At 36.8% G+C, this 20,583-nt stretch overlaps 2 pseudogenes; one reads left to right on the top strand and one right to left on the bottom strand.

Annotated features, from left to right (window-relative positions):
- Positions 1-440: 440 nt before the first annotated feature.
- LOC107823608 (uncharacterized) lies at positions 441-2,388 on the top strand (annotated as a pseudogene).
- Positions 2,389-8,216: 5,828 nt separating this feature from the next.
- On the bottom strand, positions 8,217-8,384 carry LOC142169360 (small nucleolar RNA U3; annotated as a pseudogene).
- Between the last annotated feature and the right edge of the window lie 12,199 nt (positions 8,385-20,583).

A 20,583-nucleotide genomic window follows, 5' to 3' on the forward strand; every position in this document is an offset into this window, starting at 1 on the left:
AATACGTTCTCTTGGTTCAACTTTTTCTTTTAATATATATAGCAAAATGAAAGGTATCAGGTAATGTTAAATATAATATACGTACTTTTTAAGACCTGCAAAAGCAGTAGAAATTTTGGGTAATGAAAACTGAATCTTTAATCCTCCTGATTGAAGCTAAAAGGAGCAAGACTCTTTGTGAACTGTACTCACCAATAAATACTTTACGAATTACTAACCAATTAAATTCAATATAGTTTGCATTGACATTTATCTTACAGCAGTATGAAGCAAAAAACTTGCAATTACCATATTTGACAAGGTGTAGGGAGAGGGGTTTATTTTTCCTGATATCCCAGTCTCGAATGTCAAAAAAAAAAATTCATTGAAAGGTAACCGTTGTAATTAGCAGAAGTACCTCATTCTGATATAAAAACTGTGGCGTCAATACTCTAGGGGCACCAAAGAGCTGCTTTTGTCCATAAATTTTTATAGTCAGGCCTGGCTCCTAATTCTATTGTGAGTGGGATTATTCTAGTCCAACTGCACCCGTATATGAAAATCCTGCTAAAACAAGGAAATAATCAATCCCAGTTCCCTAAGGAGAATAGAGTTTCTTGGTTTATATATAATGCACCGTTTTAGTCCCTCCATTAATTATTTCACCAAAACAGCTGGAGTATGACGGTTGAGGTTGCGAACAGGGTCATGAACACTGTCGGCCATTCCATGGGCGATGTGAAACCACAAATCTCTAACTCTAACACAAACGCCGGCTCTGGGAATTCAAAGGAACCCGAGAGCAGGCGTAGACGACGGAAGTAGAAGAGAAACAATAAGGTATCGTCTCATGGAAAAGATAGTAAAGCGGCTAATGGCGGTGCTGATGATAGCTCTTATAAGGAGAAGTCCGATTTTCAAAAGTCTTTGGAGCAAGTTGAAGTGGAATATATCCCAGAGAAGGCAGAGTTAGATGGGGAATTCAGGAACGTCTTCGGGAAATTCTGTTTCGTCGATTCTACTGTTTCTGAGGAGAACGATAGGAAGGACGAGACTGCTGCTGATTCAGAGGAAGAGAAGAACGATAAGAAGGACGATACTTCTGCTGATTCAGAGGAAGAGGAAAAGGCAAAGGAGAAGGTTATAATTTCTAACAAAAAGAAAAAGCTTCAACGTAGGATGAAGATTGCAGAACTGAAACAACTCAGCCGCACGCGGCCTGATGTTGTTGAAGTATGGGACGCCACTGCAGCAGACCCTAAGCTGTTAGTATATCTGAAATCTTACCGGAATACTGTTCCTGTTCCACGACATTGGAGTCAAAAACGAAAATATTTGCAGGGTAAACGTGGTATAATCAAGAAACAGCCGTTTCAACTGCCTGATTTTATAGCTGCGACAGGAATTGATGAGAAAATTAAACAAGCTTACAATGGAAAGGAAAACAGTAAGAAGCTTAAACAAAAGCAGCCAAAAACGGGAAAGATGGATATTGATTATCAGGTTCTCTATGATGCGTTTTTTAAGTATCAGACTAAACCAAAATTGACTAGCTATGGGGATCTATATTATGAAGGAAAGGAATTTGATGGGGTGAAGTTGAGGGAGATGAAACCAGGGACTTTGTCTCAAAAACTAAAAGAGGCTCTTGGACTTAATGACGCTCCTCCTCCTTGGCTGATCAATATGCAGATATATGGTCCTCCACCGTCTTATTCGATTCCTGGACTCAATGCTCCTATTCCACCTGGAGCCAAGTTTGGCTATCAGTCTGAACGTTGGGGTAAACCGCCTGTTGATGAATATGGACGCAATTTATATGGAGATGTCTTTCGTGTGCTGCAACAAGACCAGCCTAATTATGAGGATGAACCTGTTGATAAGACTAAGCATTGGGGTGACTTGGAGGAAGAGGAAGTGGAAGAAGAGATGGAGGAAGAGGAGCTGGACGACGGTATTCAGTCTGTGGACAGCCTTTCTAGTACTCCAACTGAAGCTGAGACTCCTGATTTTATTGACCTTCGGAAGCAGCAGAGGAAGGAGCCTGAGAAGCCTCTCTACCAGGTGCTTGAAGAGAATGAAGAAAAGGTAGCTCCAGGAATTCTTCTTGGAACAACTCATACTTATGTGATTAATAACACTGGAACTCGAGACAAGACTGCTGCCAAAGTGGTCCAGCTGCTTAAAGTTCAGAAATCAGATAGAGTTAACGTTACTTTGGCACCTGAAGAGTTGGAACTGATGGAAAATGTCCTGCCGGACAAATACAAAGAAGCTAGAGAAGAGGACGATTTACCTAGTCAGAGAGAGGATTTCAGTGACATGGTAGCAGAGAATGAGAGGAAGAAAAAGAAGAAGCGCAAGATGCAGGAAAAAGAGGGCAAGTGGAAGAAGAAATTCAAGTTTTGAGGGGGATCTTGCATTTTTTAGTCTATACCATATAAGATAAGATATTTTAGGCCATCCAGCTAAGGAGTATCCAACCTTGAGCATTCATTGGTAAGTATATATGAAGCTTGTAATGGCTTAATGAAGTGGTATCATTTTGTGTTTAGCATAGTTCATGCTGTATGATTAGATATTACCAGATTCTATTTGACTCTTCTCACTGATCAATGTTAATGTTTGTGCTATTGCAGAGCTTGCTTATAAAGGACTAATATTTCAGCTTGAAAAAAAAAAGTACTCGATGTTGCCTTCGTCAAGCTGCTGCAGAAGCAAATTTACACTTATTTTTGAGTGCGCTTATATTATATGGCAGTGACTGAAGTTTAACAGCTTCTATTTATCTCTAAAAGCAGCTGAACCTCTAATATGTTCCAACAACTACAATATATGATACAAATATCCAAAACTTTTGACAAAGAGAAGTACACATTACAGTGTATCAGTTACCAAGTAATATGTAGAACAAAATCTATAGGTCAAAAAAGAAAAAGAAGGTCATCGAATTCACATGAACTAAGGGTGTGTTTGGTATAACGAAAAATATTTTTCGTGGAAACTATTTTCCAAGAAAATGTTTTCCGTGGAAAACAAGTAGAAATCTTATTCATTTTTCGGTGTTTGATACGCGTAAACTTCCAAACACATAAACCTCCGAACTTGTAAAATTTCGAACATGTAAACCGAAAGATGAAAAAACTAAAACTGAAAATATGTAAAAAAAAAATATTTTTTTTCGGGGGGTTGCAGAAAAACCAAAAAACAGAAATATGAAATTACAAAACAAAAAGTAAAAAAAAATAAAAAATTGTGGGGGGTGGGGGTGGGTGGTGCAGAAAAACGAAAAAATAGAAATTTGAAATTATAAAAAAAAAGTAATTTTTTTTTTGGGGGGGGTCTTTGTAGGGTGGGTGGTGACGAAAAAAAAACTAAAATTTGAAAAAACAAAAGCCTTTTCTGAGAGAGGGGGTGGGGTAGGGTTAGGTGGTGGGTGTGGGGTGGGTTGGTGAGGGTGGGGAATAGGGTGAGGAAGGTTGAGAAGGAGTTTTGGAAAATGTTTTTCCTTCTCTTGATAAGGAAGATATTTTCCTCCAATTGAAGGAAAATGAGTTCATAAGGAAAATATTTTTCAAAATATTTAAACCAACCAAACATGGAAAAATTGGATTCATACCAAACACACCCTAAGAGAAAATAGAAATGATGAGTCTATATGCCTCGATATTTCAAACGATAATATTTGACAGAAGACTTCGTTCAAGAAAAAAACTAATAACGGGGAAACTTAAATTTGAAGTTCTTAAGTATATTTCTGATCTAACATGGAAAATATAAATTAATGAACATTTTAAATGAATAAGTGAATTCAATTTGCAATAGAATTAATTGCTCAAGGCCATTCTAATAGAAAACAAAAAAAAAATTCACTGACTAAGATTCCCTATTGCCAGCTCTCCATTTCTGAGTTCCACAAGCTGATCTTTTTGATCAATTATGTAGGCTTTTACTTCCTTTAATTGACTATGCCAAGGCTTGCTTCTATGAAAAGTAGAATGACTCGAATTCTTCATACACATTAAACGATCCATGAAGCATGTTTTCACTTCAATAGTTGAGGTTAGAATGAGTTTCCTAGGATGACAATTCCATAGCAAAGCATTCACACACTCCTCAGACGACCTTATAGTACTTACATTTAATTAGGGGGATAGCAACTCTATGGTGCAGTTGCAAATCTTTCTCGTTGATCTCATTGCATTTGTAAAAATAAAGGAAAACTTGAGACCAAGAGGTCAAACTTGATAGAAATTTCCTACACTTGCAAAACCAAGCCGCAGTTAAATTGTTATGAATAGCAAGCTCAATCTTTGAGTGCTTCAACTGGCTTGACTCTTTTGCAATTATAAGCTCAGGAATTTGATATCCCGCATACTCAAGCGATACCAAATTTGGAACATCAGTTTCTCCTATGCTCGTATAAGAACAAATCTTCAAGTCTTTTAGGGATTGACTCCCACAAAAACGCCCTGGGTCGAGGCGCACCAAAAATGCTCTGAGGCGATGGTATGGGGCGAAAGTATCAAGAGGCGTACACCCAGCAATTCGGGGCGTATAGGACCGGGCGTTCGGGGCGTACGCTCGGGCGTTTGAGGCGTAAGCCCTAGAGACTTTTTCAAATTAAAACAAAATTTATTGAATAAGTCCTTCGTATAATACCCAAATTCTCAAAAGTAAGCTTGGTAATTACTCAAAAGTTTTAAAAAGGAATTGAAATGTATTAAATTTAAAAGTCAAAACCTTTTTTATTGATTGAAGCCCTAATTCATGGTCTTTCTCAATTCTTTATCTTGTCCGCTAGTCTGCTAATATCTCCCAGAAGCAATGAATATTCAATTTTTTTTACAAATAACAAAGAGAACTCCTTTCTCGTTCATAGCAGCAAGTTCAAAGTTCAAATTGCAGGTTAGTCATCCTTTTTGTTCCTCCATGGAGAAAACTTTATTCTTTTAGACTCAAGTTACTTGTGCTTGTAAGTAGCGTATAATAAATTATTTTGACTAGTTTTTTGTGGGGATGGAGCACATCTCTCTCTCTCTCTCTCTCGCTCTCTCTCTCTCTTTATATATATATATATATATATATATATATATATATATATATATATCACATATTTATAATTTTCTTCAATTTTTATGCAATTTTACATGTTTATAAATATTTACTGTAATTATATTATTTTATAAAATATTAAAAATTAAATACCTATGTGGCTTACGCCCCGTTCCTCGGATGCCTCGCTAAGACATATGTAAAACTTCTCGCCTTATGCCCACGCCTTTTAAAACATTGGTTATACATAGGATAATACCAAATAGAATGTATAATATAGGTTGAAAAAATGTACCAAACAAGGGATTAGTAATGCATCATTTTTTTTAATACCTCCTAAAGATGTGCATTAAGTCAGTAAATATATAAATACATACATTGTAGATATATATCACTTTTCACCAGCCAATTCAATAAGTTTCCAGCCTAGTAGACCCATGTATTTATTCCAGTTTGACATCCCGGTTCTCGTACTTCACTCGTTTTCATCCGGACACTTTTACGTGTTCAAAACTATTATCTAAAACCCCTCTGACTGTTGACCTAGCTTATGTGGCATAGATAAAGTTGAGGTGGATAAAATACTTGGTACACTCAGTGCAAAAAAAGAGTGAATTTGTGATTCTAATTTTTAGAAGAGAAAATTAAAATAAAAAATATAAAAAATAATAGAAAAGTAAAAAGTAAAACAAAAAGGCAGAATAGCCTAGTAGACCATTGTACTTGTTCCGATTTGACATCCCGATCCTCCTACTTCACTTGTTTTCATCCATACACTTTAACTTGATCAAAGTCTATTTTAAACCCCCCGATCGTTGACCAAGTACATGTGGCAATAAAATGGTTGAGCTGGACAAAGTGTGTGTAATTCACGCAGACAAGGAGCGTACATATGAAGATTTTGAAGAAGAAATAATTAAAATAAGGAGAAAAAAATCATTAAAATAAGAATGAAAAATAAAATAAAAAAATAAAAAGATAAAGATAAAATAAGTTAAAAAAAAGAAAAAGAAAAAGCAAAGAGTTATTGTCTCTTTCTGTTGTTCCCCACTCCCATTTAATTTCTTTTTCTTATTAGCCCCCCACCCCCACAACACCCCCTCTCCCTTTTTCGTTCCCCCCTGTACGTTCTTCTTCTTCTCCCCACACACACACACAAACACCCCCGCCCCCTCCTTTTTCATTTTTTACCCATCTTCTTCTTCCCCATTCCCCCCACAGACACCCCTGCCCCCTCCTTTTTCGTTTTTTCTCCTTCTTCTTCCCCAGTGCCGCCCCCTCTCTCCTTCAAAAAAAGAAAAACAATCCCTAAAGATCCCTTAAAAGTGGCCATTTCTGCTATCAATACTTATATTCTTCTGTTTTCATCTAATTTTGACCTTTTTTGGTCGTGAAATCCCCAACCTAGCTTCTTCTTTCTCATCCCCCAATATTCGACTCTGGCGATGCCTTGATAGCCGATGCTAAAAATAATGCGGCGATGATCTACCTAATTAAAAATATCTAAATAATTATTCATCGATAGAATGTGAGACGGAAAAAGGAGAAGGAATATGAGACAGATAAGGAAGAAGAAATTTGTGCATTACTAAGCACAAGGCAGCCCTATATGTATTTTGCCTATAAAAAATGATGTGGAATATGATGTGTCATCCACGTCAAGCAAGTGAGATACACACACGGTCAGAGGGATTTAAAATATAGACTTTGATCAAGTTAAAGTGTCTGGATGAAAACAAGTAAAGTAGGACGACCGAGATGTCAAACCGGAACAAGGCTATTCTGACAAACAAAAAACACCCAATTTATCTTCAAACCCACACTTAAAGACCCAATCTTCTTCAAAACCAGTCATGTCCATACGTTTCCATCGCTTTCTTCTACCACTATCTTTGCCGTCGTCGCCTCCTTTTCCTCTTCTACCATCACTTCCAACATGTTCTGGCTTATACCTCCAATTGTCTATACCATTTTCCTCCCAAATCAGACCCATAAATGACATAAAATAAAATAAATTTTCAATCATACCCACTCCTCAAAAATAATTTTTGATTCTCAGTAAGTTATTTTTTCACTTCACTTTCTTCTCTATATTGTATTTCTCTTTCCAAGCAATTTCTTTTATTCTTGTGTAATTGATGTTTGTTTTCTAAAGATTTCTAATTTGTTTCTCTGTTTGCAGAAGAATAGGGATCTTAAAAATGAGAATTCTTGATTTGTTGTTGTTTACAATTACTATTGTTGGGTCTGTTAATCGTAACTGTTGGATTTTTATCCATGCTATGGAGGTTGTGTTTCGGTGGTTAAAACTAGGTGGAGAGTTCAAAATTATAGAAAAGGAATGGGGAATCTAAAAATGGTATATAAAGTGTGAAAAATTCTCGTTCAGAAAGTGATGCATGCGCGAGAGTCAATTTTCTTTGCATACATGGTGTGTGCTAATCCTTGAGTGAAAAAGGAAAACGAAAATTAAAATTTATGAAGAAAAGAAATGACATGTCATAGAAAATTTGAGATGGATACCGATGTGTCATCCACATTTGAAGAACACGCGGGGGAGAGGGGTTTAAAATAATAGTTTTGAACAAATATAAATGTTTGAATGAAAACAAGTGAAGTAGGGGGACCGGGATATCAAACCGGAATAAGTATAGTGGTCTAATAGGCTATTCAGCCTTTTTCTCTCGTTAAAAAGATTAAGCATCCCGGAGCATACATCCCCCCTTCACTGGAATTAGGAGATCTCGAGCTGTATTTAGAGTTGGTCATGTCTTTCAACTTGTGGTCAGTTCTTAAATGTATTTAGGTTTCAATATTTTCATTAAATGTTTCCACGGTCAGTTACCTTGTTCAATTATACAGATGTCCTGATATACCTTTGACTTCCCTCACAACTTCTTATCTGTAGAAGTTCTCGAGATTTGCTAAGTTACTGGCTTAGAACACCTATATTTGGGAAACAACAACCTTTTTGGGAATTTTTCCTTTACAATTGGCTCATTGCTAGGAATCAGTGTTCTTAATGCAATACGTTTACGTAGGAACTGCTGATTTCTTTAAGATTATCAGTTTTGGAACAGTTATATTATCCTCTCCTCTGGATTTTGTAAACTCAAATAATTCCAAATCCTAGCCATCTCTCAAAACAAAATATATCGAGCAATACAATTTGTTTTTTGAAGAGCCTGTCAAACAACCATTAGATAATCCCATAACGAATCATGGGAGCTGTTAATCGCACTTAGGGCTAATGATCATGGTTCATCCACCAGTTTTCGATCCTATCTCCTTAGAACTCAAGGACACCGTGGTATGAGCCTATTAAACAGATCATGTTCAAGTAAAGTCATCCATACAAAATTATTTTTAGTCCCATGCTAATCAGAGGGAAACTAAAAGTCTTGTAAAGATTGTTGAAAATGAAACAGCTCAAGTTTCATGCGAATATTGCAGTATATGTAACTTCAACTGCAGTAAAATTGTGAGTATCGTAACACATTTTTCACTTTTTCCCTTCTTTAATAAAACATGCAGAAGAAAGGTTTCCTATCAAATGAATGGTCCCTTTTCATAACAAAAAGAGCATGCCCATCCCTACAAAGTAGTCAACAAATTTATTCTGAAGGTTAGGTCTTACACCTAATTCTATTGTGAGTGAGATTAATGAAAAAGATGGAAAATGGAAATGCCCTCGAGGAAGAGGCATGCTGCTGAAAGTACTAGTCGGATTGCATCTATGAACATCCTGCCAAAACAAGGGAATGATCCCTAAAAGTTTGCAGTCACAATACTATGCCACGCAAAGTGCTTACGAGCATAATAGAAGAAGGAAAACAGAGTTCCTTGGTTTATATTAGGTGGTTAAAAAGAAATATACCATTCTATAACTATATTCAGCATGGCTTTGATGGGTCCATCACATATGAAAGGATGACAACTTCCTTTGGCAAAGTTTGCACCGTCCAAATCCAAGTTTGTCAAATAAATATTTGTGTGACAATGAAAGTCAAAAAGGGAAGAAAGACAAGTTTGATTCACTATTGTTTGATGTCACCCATGACATCTTTGAGAGGTTCTTCATCTCTATAAATAAGGAAGTATTCCTTCATTTGTAATACACACCAAGAAAAGAGAAAGAAAGAGTGAGGTTTCACATACAGGGTATAAAAAAGTAGTATATGAAAAAAATAGAGAGTGAGCAATATTGTAGTAAGGTGAAAATATCAAAAGACGATTTTAAGTGTTGTAGTGATCTTTGGAGTATTTTACTCGGACCTACCAAGTGTAAAATTTTTTGCTATAGTGATACCAGTTTCTCCTCTTAGGACCGTGATTTTTTCCCTTATTCAAAAAGGTTTTTCACGTAAAAATATCTTGGTGTCGTTGTCACTCTTTTATTCTTATTAATTATCGTATCTCGGTGCTATGTTATTATTTCGCTTTTATTACCATGAATACTATTTCTCTAGGGGATTTATTCCCAATAACTGATATCAGAGCATAGGTTCTGCTCATTCACAAAAATATTATTTACAGTAAATTTTACTTTGTGACAAAAACTAATGTCAGGAGTAAAATATGAAATAACAATATTCAACGGTAATGACGGTTTCTCCATATAGAAAAGAAGGATGAAGGACCTACTCATCCAACAAGGGTTAGACATTGTACTCGATGGTAAGGAGGTAAAGCCGAAAATCATGAAAGCCGAGGATTGAGTAGACATGGATAAGAAGGCGGCTAGTGCAATCAGACTGTACTTGTTCGATGAAGTACTCAATAGTGTCAGGGATGAAAATAGTACATGTGGTATTTGGAAAAGACTAAAAAGTCTATACATGTCCAAATCCTTAACAAACAAGTTGTTTTTGAGAAAATAGCTTTATGCCATCCATATGAGTGAAGGTACGAATTTCTTTGCCCATTTAAATATGTTTAATGGATTAATCACGCACCTGGCAAACCTTGGAGAAATAATCACTGAAGTAGATAAGGCTATCATTTTTCTAAACTCGTTTTCATCTTCCTATGATAATTTGGCAACAACCATCCTGCATGGTAGAGATACTATCGATTTAAAGGAGGTCACATCAGCTATCCTACTCAATTATAAGATGAGGAAGAAGCCCAAAAATCAGGGGCAGGCTCTTATCATGGAAAATAGAGGAATACGTTTTTATAGAGCATCGAGTAGCCGTGATAAATCCAAAGCTCGTGGAAAGTCCAGGAACTGGTCAAAGGGTAGAAATTGCTACAGTTGCAGTCAACCCGGTCACTTCAAAAGAGATTGCCCAAAGAAAGGTCGAGGCGAGAGCAGTGGCCAGAAGAATGATGACAACACAACTGCTGCAGTGCACAACGATGATTCAGTGGTTCTCTTCGTTCATGAGGAGGAGGAATACATGCATTTAGCAAGCCAAGAGTCAGAATGGATGGTTGACACAATAACTTCCTACCATGCTACACCGGTAAGAGAATTCTTCTGTAGGTACAAAGCAAGAGACTTTGGGATAGTCAAGATGGGAAATACCAGTCACTCAAAGATTGTGGGAATTGGTGATATTTGTATCAAGACAAATGTCGGATGCACATTAGTTTTAAAAGATGTGCGACACGTACCAGATATGCGAATGAATTTGATTTCAAGGATCGCTCTAGATCGAGACGGATACGAGAATCACTTCGCCAATAGGAAGTGGAGACTCACCAAGGGATCATTGGTCATTGATAAAGGAGTTGCTCCATACACGTTGTACAAGACAATCGCTGATATATGTGAAAGTGGATTACATGCGGTTGTAGATGATACTCCTGCAGATTTATGGCACCAAAAATTGGGCCATATGAGTGAGAAGGGACTGCATATCCTATCCAAAAAGTCACTCATCTCATTTGCAAAAGATACAACTATGAATTCTTGTGATTATTGTTTATTTGGAAAACAATACATTGTATCGTTTCAAGCAACTCATGGAAGAAAATCGAATATACTTGATTTAGTATATTCTGATGTTTGTGGTCCAATGGATGTAGAATGAATGGGAGGTAACAAATATTTTCTCATATTTATTGATATGCTTTACGAAAATTATGGGTTTATTTCTTGAGAACCAAAGACTAGGTATTTCAAGTATTTAAGAAATTCCATGCTCTGTTGGAAAGGGAGACAGGTCAAAAATTAAAGCGTCTCAGGACAGACAATGAAGGAGAGTACACTTCAAAGGAGTTTGAAGACTACTGCTCAAGCCATGGAATCAGACATGAGAAGACAGTTCCTGGAACCCACAACACAATGGTGTAGCTGAAAGGATGAATCGCACCATTATCGTAAAAGTGAGAAGTATGCTCAAAATGGCAAAACTACTTAAGTCATTTTGGGGTGAAGCAGCTCGCAGAGCCGGTTACTTGATTAATAGAAGTCCATCAGTTCCATTAGAATTTGACATTCCAGAGAAAGTCTGAACTAACAAAGAGGTGTCCTACTTCCATCTGAAAGTGTTTGGATGTAAAACTTTTGAACATGTGCCGAAGGAGCAGAGAACGAAGCTGGATGACAAAGCTATTCCCTGCATCTTCATCGGTCATGGAGATAAGGAGTTTGGCTACAGATTGTACGACCCAGAAAGGAAAAAGATCATCAGAAGCAGAGATGTGATCTTCAGAGAAGATGTGGTCGGGATTGATAGTGATCAATCAACAAAGACCAAAAATAATAATGGTACAATTACTAACTTTGTTACTGTACCTGTACGTAATCCTTCCACAGGTGATGAATGGCACATGGAAGGCGTAGATGAAGAGGTTAATGAGCAGGGGGAGCACCCTAGTCCACAAGAGGAAGAAGGAGAGCAACAACAACATGAAGAAGGACAACAACCTTTAAGAAGATCTAAAAGAGAGAAGGTAGAGTCCACAAGGTATCCTTCTTCGGAGTATATCCTCATCACTGATGAGGGAGAGACAGAAAATTTCAAGGAGGTGCTATCTCACCCGGAACAAATCCTGTGGATGGAAGCCATGCAAGAAGATATGAATTCTCTACAGAAGAATGATACATACGAACTGGTTGAACTTCCAAAAGGAAAACGACTGCTCAAGTGCAAGTGGGTCTTCAAGCTCAAGAAAGATGGAAACGGCAAGTTGGTCTGACAGAAAGCTCGATTGGTGGTAAAAGGTTTCAAACAGAAGAAAGTTATTGATTTTGATAATATTTTCTCACCTGTTGTCAAAATGACTTCTTTCGAACAATTTTGAGCTTGGCAGCTAGCCTAGATCTTGAAGTGGAATAGTTGGATGTGAAAACTGCGTTTCAGCATGGAGATTTGGAAGAAGAGATCTATATGGAGCAGCCTGAAGGTTTTGAAGTAAAGGCGAATAAACACATGGTGTGCAAGTTGAAAAGGAGTCTTTATGGGCTGAAACAAGCGCCAAGGTAGTGGTACAAGAAGTTTGACTCATTCATAAGAAATCAAACGTACACAAAAACTTTTTCAGATCCATGTGTATACTATAAGAAATTCTCTAACAATAACTTTATCATCTTGTTGTTATATGTGGATGACATGCTGATTGTAGGACAAGACACGAAGTTGATTGCCAAGTTGAAGGAAGATTTGTCCAAGTCATTTGACATGAAAGACTTGGGTCCAGAACAACAAATTCTAGGAATGTAGATTGTCCGAGATAGGACAAATAGTAGGTTGTTGTTGTCACAACATAAGTATATTGAACGTATACTTAAACGCTTCAACATGATGAGTGCTAAACCAGTTAGCATGCCTCTTGCTGGTCATATGAAGTTGAACAAGATAATGTGTCCTACAACAAAGGAAGATAAAGAAAGTATGACTAAAGTTCCATATTCCTTTGCCGTCGGGAGCCTGATATATGCAATGGTATGTACCAGACCTGATATTGCTCATACTGTCGGTATTGTTAGCAGGTTTCTTGATAATCCCGAAAAAAAATATTGGGAAGTTGTGAAGTGGATATTTAGGTATCTAAAAGGAACCTCAGATGAATGCTTGTGTTTTGGGAGATCAGATCCAGTCTTGAAGGGCTATACCGGTGCTGATATGGCCGGTGATACTGATAAAGAAAATTCACTACTGGATATCTATTTACTTTTTCAGGGGGAGCTATATCATGGCAGTCTAAATTATAGAAGTGTGTTGCACTTTCAACAACTGAAGCGGAGTACATTGCCGCTACAGAAGATGGCAAGGAGTCAAGCGGTTTCTTCAAGAGCTGGAATTGCATCAAAAGGAGTATGTCATCTATTGTGACAGTCAAAGTGCAATAGACTTGAGCAAGAACTCCATGTACCATGCACGAACAAAGCATATCGATATGAGATATCATTGTATTCATGAGCAGGTGGAGAACGAATCTTTACATGTCAAAAAGATTTACACGAGGGAAAATCGTACTGATATGTTGACCGAGACGATACTAAGAGACAAGTTCGAGCGATGTAAAGAACTTGTTGGAATGAGCTCTATATGAGAAACTGGAGATACCTCCTTCAGGTGCATGGGACTGGATGGGGAGATTTGATGGGTCCATCCCATGTGAAAGGAAGACAACTTCCTTTGGCAAAGTCTGCACCGTCCAAATCCAAGTTTGTCAAACAAATAATGGCAAGGAAAGCCAAAAAGGGAAGGAAGACAAGTTTGGTTCACTATTTTTTGATGTCACCCATGACGTCTTTGAGAGGTTCTTCACCTCTATAAATAAGGAATTATTCCTTCATTTGTAATACACACCAACAAAAGAGAAAGAAAGAGTGAGGTTTCATAGACATGATATGAGAAATTAGTCTGTGAGAAAAATAGAGAGTGAGCGATATTGTAGTAAGGTGGAAATATCAAAAGAGGGTTATTTCTTTTGAGTGTTGTAGTAGTCTTTGGAGTATTTTACTCGGACTTACAAAGTGTAAAATTTCTTGCTATAATGATATCAGTTGCTCCTCTCGGGGCCGTGATTTTTTGCCTTATTCAAAAGGATTTTTCACGTAAAAAATCTTGATGTCCTTGTAACTCTTTTATTCTTATTAATTACCGTATATTGGTGTTACATTATTATTCCGCTTTTATTATCATGAATATTATTTCAACAAGCTTCTCTTTCCAAAACAGTACTTACTTTGAAGCTATCAAAATGAAGTTGGCCATCAAGTTGAAATAAGCAAGAAAGAAATTAATAGGTCGTCAATTGTAGTATCCATAAGACAAAAGAAAATGTTACAGCAAATTCACATAAACTAAAGAGAAAACAGAACACAAATAACAATTTCTCTCTGTCTTGATATATACTTCCAATTTATTATTTGATCAGACTATGCTTTAGAAAAACATTGCCGATGAGAGAATATAAATTTGAAGTTCTTAAATATCTAGGATCCAACCTGAAAAATATAAATTAAATGAACTTTATAAATGAATAACTGCATTCAATTTACATGAGAGCGAACTGCGTCATCGATAAGTTATGTGTCATGCTATGTTTTGATGATCTGACAAACTTAATGTTAAGAGCCAGATAGGTAATCTGCTCCACATCCTCAAAGTGCTCAAGATTAACAAGTCTCAAGTCTGGGCCATGATCCAACACTCAGAGTCCAAGAAACAATAGAGGGAACAGATCCACACCAGTTCCCTTGTTGACAGTACTAGTCAACTCCCCATAACTATAAAGTGACTGCAACTGTTCCTCTGCACACACGCAACAGTGTAAACAGTGGGGCAGTCACTTTATGGGGAATGCCTTTGTACCAAACATGATTACATCACTCAAGTGATGCCACTTATGCAATATTAACATGAAGGAAAGGAAAAACAACACTTGCACACTCAGAATCGATCAAGCTCTCTCACAAGTGTATTGCCAACTTGCAAGTTACATTCAAGGAGTCAAGAACAAAGAGAAACATAACGAAGGACCAGTTTCCTATATTGAGTTATTACAAAGGGGCTTGTAATAGAGTTGTTACAAGTTAGTGAGAGATTAAGAGGTTAATTCCTAGGTTACAACAATTTGTAATCTAAAGTTTGCTCAGTAGTGAAGTTGAAATCCTACTAGGGTAGGTCGTGATTTTTAATCCTGTGAGCTGAGAGTTTTCCACGTAAAGCTCTACTGTGTCATTTACTTACTGTTGTGTGCGTGCGTTCTGTGGAAACTGATAGAGAACCTGGTACTCTATATAGTTTGGTGGACCATTAGTTTCTATCATTCACCAATCTAATAAAAAAGAAAATGTCCCCCAGTTACTAAGGGTCCTCATTACCAGCTCTCCACTTCTGAGTTCCACAGGATGCCACACACCTTTCCAATTTAATTTGTAGGATTTTTCTTCTTTAAATCGACTATGAGAAGGGTTGCTTCCGCGAGCAGTAGAATGTCTTGAATTCTTTATAGACATTAAACGACCGATGAAACATTAAATCATTTTACTCCTTGATGTTAGGATGAGTTTTCTAGGATGACAACTCCAAAACAGAGCATCCATAAAAGTTAGGTATGATCTAGATGACTTTATAAATATATCTAAATAATCGACTTGGGGGTAGAAACTGTATGATGTAATTGCAAATCTTTCATGTTGATGCCGTTGCATTCGGAAAAACAAAGTGAAACCTGATACCAAGAGGTTGAGTTTGATAGAAACTTTCTCAACTTACAAAACCATGCAGCATTTAAAATATTCGAGCATTTAAATTTTGCTATTTTGAGCTTAGGAACTTGATCTTCTTTGTACTCTAGTGATTCCAAATTTGGAGCATCAATCTCCCCTGCGCGCCCACAATCCTGAATCATGAAGACCTTCAAGGATAGACTCTTGTAAATGTTAAACGTTTCCAACCCTTTAGAAATGTGATTTAATGTCAAAGTCTCAAGGAATTGGGATGTTGCAGTAACGCCATCGAGCAATCCATCAAATATCCTCACACGCGATAGCTCTAAAGATTTCAGATTCTGACATTCAACGGTTTCCAGCAACAACGAATCCCCCAAACCATCAAAACAAGACAAGTGTTCAAGAGTTGGTTCTGGATTTTAACAAGTTGGTCATTAAATGTTGAAATGGAAACTGACCTGATCTTTTGAAGATTTCGTAGCTCAATCTTTTTCAACCCATTGCATTCCTCAAGGATGAAACTGACAACCAAGGGATAACTATTAAGTAGAGTCTGAAGCGTGTCTTCATTTAAACTGGCACGATATAAAGAAAGCTTTCTCAAAGAACAACAATTCGGCCCACCACTAGATAATGAAACACCAATTAGAATTCTCTTAAGGATTTCATGTGAATGACAGTGCTGTAGTTCTTCTTGTTCGTTTTGCTTGCCGAAATCCCTGTTTTTAAAGTGGTTCTTCGCCCTATCGCTTAAAAATTCTCGAAGGTGACCTTTGTTGAATAATCGGGCTACTTCCTCTCTTAGTTGCCTGCAATCTTCCGTTCTGTGGCCATGGGTGCCATGATATTCGCACATTTGATTGGGATTCCTCTGGGCAGGATCGGTTTGCATTAGTCGAGGCCATTTAGTGTCTTTGATGCGCCCGATAGCCGACACGATAGTGGATGCATCAATACTGAAATTATATTATGATAAATGAGGCGCTTCCTTAGATCCAGCAGGCCTATCGAACCTACTTCTGTTCATCAGCCCCCGGGACCCTTGACCTCGATTACTTCTTTTGTTATTTTGACCGGGGTTATGTCTCGATTCACTGATTCTGTAGTTTTTGTTGTACGATCGGTATCGATCCCCGATCGGACTTTGTTCTCGATTAATATCCCTTTGAGCAACGGGTTCAGACCCCAATTGATCATCTTCGACCCTAATTTTTGATTGGTACCGATTGTGCACGTTGGCCCACGTAATGGCTGGGTATTCAATCAGGTTATGCTTTAACCGCCGTGAAGCCGTCGAACTTCGTTCATTCAAACCTTGAGTGAAAGCCTGAACAGTCCAATCGTCTGTGACTGGTGGCAGATCCATTTGTTCCATTTGAAAATGATATACGAACTCCCTCAGCATCTCGTTATCCTTTTGTCTTACCTTGAAAAGGTCCGATTTCCTTTTTGCATCTTTTATGGCACCGACATGTGCTTTCACAAAAGAATCTGCTAACATGGCAAATGAGTCGATGGAATTTGGTGGTAGGTTGTGATACCAAATCATTGCTCCCTTCGAGATAGTCTCTCCGAATTTTTTTTAACAACATAGATTCGATTTCATCGTCTTCTAAATCATTGCCCTTGATGGCACATGTGTAAGAAGTGACGTGCTCGTTGGGATCGATCGTTCCATTATATTTGAGAATTTTGGGCATACGGAATTTTTTGGGGATTGGTTTTGGGGCTGCGCTGGAGGGAAAAAAATTTTGTACGAATTTTTTGAATCCAACCCTCTTATCATTGGTGGAGCTCCCGCGATCTGATCGACCCTGGGGTTATATGTTTCTACTTTTTTATCGTTGGCTTCGACTCACTTTGTGAGTTCCTCGAGCAATTTAGCAATTTAGGGAGTAGTCCCCGATTCTTGCTCATTTGACTTCACTATGGTTGGCTTCGTTCTGTGGGTGATTTCTCGAGGCGGATTGGGCTCCGGCCTGCTTTGTATCTGGGTTTGGCTCTGCAGCTAAGCTATTGCTGCCTGTTGAGCTTGCAACATTTCGAAAATCATACGCAAGCTGACGCTGTTTTCCTCGATGTTAGGGGTATCTCGAGCTGCAGACCGAGTGCCACCATGAATGCTATTTTCAGGTTCAGAATGTAGGTTCGTCTCAATGGCCATGTGCGAATTGATATCTATCGGTGCTCCGATTCGAGCTCCAACGGCGTTGACAAGTGGTCTTTCGGTACTGGGTGTCAAGTTATTGTTCTCATCTTGAAGACCGGCTTCGTTGTCGATTGGTGTGGCCATTTGACTGGTAGTTAATTGTTGCTAATCCAAAATCCAAGATATTTTCGAAAACAAGCGCAAAACACAATGGTGTGTTTTTGTAGATTCGTATCAAATAACCACTGTTATCCTTAGCCCCACGATGGGCACCAAACTATTTACCCGAAAAACTGATGGAGTTGAATTTGTACTTAGTTCTAAGGATATGTGGTGCAACTTAATACAAATCGTAAGGATAAATAGAAATATCAAGTTTGGATTACAAAGAATGCAAAATAGATAAGGTTGCAAAGAAGATGAATTTTAGGACTAAACAAGTGGAATTAATTTTAGAAGCTTGAAAAAGCAATTCTTCTCGAATTACAATGATAACCATCTCTTTTATAGTAGAGGGATCTTCTTTAGATATAATTAAAAATACATAGTGGGAGACCCATGATAAATTAGCTTTTCCACAATTCCTGCCAAGATTCTCTCCTCTAGTGGGATTGCAACGGCTCCTGTCTATGAGCTCGATATTGACTCGAGTTTTTGGTCTTGACTCGAGCTCTCGATTTTGACTTGAGATCGATTCTGACTCGGACCCTTGAATTGATTCGGGGTCAATATTGGTCGGTCTTTGGATCACAAGCTCGATAACTTTACTTTGTATCATGGTTCGATTTGGATTCGGGCTCGATAGTGATATCGAGCTCGACATTGATCGATCCCTCGCACTCGAAGCTTGTTTGTGCCATCTTCGGAACCCGTCTCGAAGTCTCGCTTCGATCGATTATGTTTCGAACTCGATCAATCGTACGAAGGCCGAAATCTATTTCGACCGTATACAGAAATATTATAGTCCCACATGGCTATTGAGATATGTTTGAAATGATTTGTCCGTGTATCGCGCTAGTACTAATACTAGTTATTATAAAAGTATGAATACAATGTCGGTTTACAAAAATAACCTTAGAATATTAAATATAATAAATCATAATAAAAGGACATAACCAAAATTTTAGATATTAGCCTTATTGTCCTATTAGTTTTAGGACATAATACTACACGTTAGGAATCCAACATGATTACCTTCAGGAATCCTATTAGTATAATTACTTTCCGTCTGTCTAATTCATATAAAATTGAACAAGTAAATATCTTTAGTCGTGTAATCTTATTATTTTTAGGATATACTTCTTAAATATTCCTATTACTAATTTAATTTGTAAATGTATTATAATGTCATATTACTAATTTAATTTGAGAATGTATTATATTGTCCAAATTAATTTAGAAAAAAAGAGAGCATATATTATTATAAAAGCATAAATACAATATTAATATACCAAAATAGCCCTAAAATATTAAACGGAAGAACTCATAGGGAAGGACATAACTACAATAGCTTAGTTTTTGGACTACAATACCTTTTATGCTAATTTTTAATATTTAAAATTAATAAAATTTGTCTATTTAATTCTTATTAAAAATATGTAGGAAGGTTTAATAAAATCAATTTCGTCAGAATCCTCTGTATTGGTAATACATTACCACTCCATAATGTCCAATACCGAAAAACATAGTAATATTAAATGGACTGCATAAAGAGTTGAAATTGAGAAAAAAATACCCTCACAATAATATATTTTTATATTATATTTGAATTATTTTTCTACTCAAATAATATTTTTTTATCAATGTTTCGTGTAATATTAGAAAATACCCAATTATTAAACAACAACTAAGAAAATATTTAAGAATATAAATGTGTGAGAAAGAGAGAAAAAAATGGTTGGTAAGAGTCAATACCACTAATGATTCTACAGATATAAAGATCTAAAACGGAAATGTCATATCAATCTTTACTCTTTGAAAATAAAATTTATGGTGGATAAAATTATAATTAAGATTAAATATTTAAAAAAAGAGATGAACTACTATTAAGATCTGAATCAACATAGAATAAATTATTTTTTATGTTAAAATCAAATAATTAAATATTTTAATTAATTATTTAGGAAGAGAATCCAATTCAATTATTTTTTAAATTCATAATATGAGTAAAATTCTTATTCAAGTTAAAACAAATCTTAGGGTACATAAATTTATTCCATAAAAAGAGCGTTAGAACACAAAGTAAAAAAGATAATATATTATTATGGAATAAAAATGCTATACAAGTGTCTGAGAAAGCACAATCAAAGCTAAATCCTAAACAAGAATAAGCTTTCAAAACTATATTATAAAGAGCCGACTTTGCTATAACGAGATTATACTTTATAGATGCCTCTGGGTAATCGAAATAATATTTGTATGTCATGCATTACTTGCAAATATCATAACAAGAGGCATGACACTATTAACAAATAGCAGGCGGTGTACCAACAACAATTTTATTGTGAGGCCACCCACTTTAGATTTGATGTACCTCTTCAAACAACTTAAATAACCATCACAAATATTGACTCGAGTTTTCGATCTTGACTTGAGCTCGATTCTGACTCGGACCCTTGAATTGATTCGAGGTCAATGTTGGTCGGTCTCTGGATCACAATCTCGATAACTTTACTTTGTATCATAGTTCGATTTGGATTCGGGCTCGATAATGATATCAAGCTCGACATTGATCGGCCCCTCTGACTCGAATCTTGTTTGTGCC

Source organism: Nicotiana tabacum, chromosome 14, assembly GCF_000715075.1.
Source record: "Nicotiana tabacum cultivar K326 chromosome 14, ASM71507v2, whole genome shotgun sequence".
NCBI lineage: Eukaryota > Viridiplantae > Streptophyta > Magnoliopsida > Solanales > Solanaceae > Nicotiana > Nicotiana tabacum.